Source organism: Condylura cristata, unplaced genomic scaffold (assembly GCF_000260355.1).
Source record: "Condylura cristata isolate star-nosed mole 26May11 unplaced genomic scaffold, ConCri1.0 scaffold00027, whole genome shotgun sequence".
Taxonomy (NCBI): Eukaryota; Metazoa; Chordata; class Mammalia; order Eulipotyphla; family Talpidae; genus Condylura; species Condylura cristata.
Genome location: NW_004567128.1, coordinates 197864 through 199031, shown reverse-complemented (window position 1 = coordinate 199031; position 1168 = coordinate 197864).

Below are 1168 nucleotides of genomic sequence, written 5' to 3'. Positions count from 1 at the left end.
GGATAGATGATGATGGATGGATGATGGATGATGGGTGGATAATAATGATTGATACATTGATGATATATACATGACTGGTCCATAATTAATAGAAACAGATATATGACAGGTAGAGACGGATGATAAATGAGAGACGGCTAAATGGAAAGATAATAGACTGACGGGTGGGCAGACTGAAAACAGAGACAGAGACGGTGGACGGAGAGATAATGGACAGATGACAAAGTGCGCAGATGATGGTTAGATAGACAGAGGTAGATGATTGACTGACAGGCAGGTGAGTAGATGGATACTAGATTATAGATGGATGAATGGATAGATGATAGATAGTGATGGATGGATGATGATGGATGATGATGGATGACAGATGGTGGATGATGGATGACGGGTGGTGGGTGAGGATGGATGACGGATGGATGATGGACAGACGATGGCTGGACAGACGCACAGATGCCTGCCTGTCCCTCCTCCCACATCCTGACGCTGGCACCAGTCGCTCCGTGGCGGGGCAACATCCCCGTTCTTCCCCCACGGGATGCCAGCAGCCAGCGCTCCCTGGGGGACCCCAAATCGGCCACCGCCATTGTTGGGTGCAGACAAGAGGCTCCTGCCTCCAGGGCCCCTAGGCTGGACGGGTGGGAAGCAGCCTTGTGTGGCGCACAGACGTGCCGCCTTAGGGACAAAGTCTCCGACATTTGGGGACTCTGATTTTCCCCAGGAGAGTGGGTAAGACAGGGTGTGGAATACTACACGGCCATGAAAAAGGAACAAAGCCCCTCTCGGGAAGAGCACAGATCTCAAAAACGTCCAGTAACTTGACGTCACGGCAGATGGAAGAGTGGCTTGCGCCATCCCCCACACACGACAGTCCGGGAAACGCAAGAGGACAGGCACGGACGATCCCACCTTTCCCCCCCACAGCACAGGAAAGCCTGGGAGCACAGTCAGGACCCCCGGGGGGCCTGACAAAGTCTGCTTACTCGAAGGAAGAGGTTTCCCCAGCTCCTACATTTGGAGACTCAGATTTTCCCCAGGTGAGTGGGTGAGACCACGTGTGGAATACTACACAGCCAGGAAAAGGGAACAAAGCCCCTCTAGGGAAGAATACATTGCACAGATCTCAAAAACGCCCAGTCACTTAACGTCACAGCAGATGAAAGAGTGGCTT